The sequence below is a fragment of the Formica exsecta genome, unplaced genomic scaffold (genome assembly GCF_003651465.1).
Source record: "Formica exsecta isolate Colony F162 unplaced genomic scaffold, ASM365146v1 scaffold794, whole genome shotgun sequence".
Lineage (NCBI taxonomy): Eukaryota > Metazoa > Arthropoda > Insecta > Hymenoptera > Formicidae > Formica > Formica exsecta.
In genome coordinates, this window is record NW_021853563.1 from 37,429 (window position 1) to 37,983 (window position 555).

The following is a 555-nucleotide window of genomic DNA, read 5'->3' on the forward strand; positions in this document are numbered from 1 at the left end:
CGTCGTGTCCTTGTCCAAATAATAGGCGAGACTGACTTCTCGTTCTCGAGCATCGTAGCGGTCATGCTCGAGAGCGAGGAGTCCTGGAAGGCGGTCTCCTCCTTCTGTGAAGCGGTAATGCTCCAGAAGGAGGAGGCCGAAAGAGAGCAGGAGCGGCTCCCCGGTGGACGCCGGGGAGTTCGTGACCGAGATGGGGCGGCCGGGGGAAACGGTGGGGAGACGCGGGGAGAGCCCTTTACGGGCAGGACCCGCGGGCCCCGCACGACCCCTGGTCATAGCGGTGCGACACGTTGTCGCGCCCCAAGGACCCCCCGGGGCGGGCCGACGGGGGCCGGGGCCATATCGGTCCCCGGTCACCCCGGAAATTTGCTCCAGACAAGGGGGAGCGCGCGCGGGAGGGGAGGCTGGGTCGCAATCGAACCCGGCCCCATCGGACTCCTGCGCTTGCGCAGGGCCTCGGCAATTCCGGGGGACGTCCGCTATTTCATTGCGGACGTCCCACCCGGACCCGGGCCCGGTGGTCGGAGTCCAGGTAGGGTACCTGGGCCCGGCCAC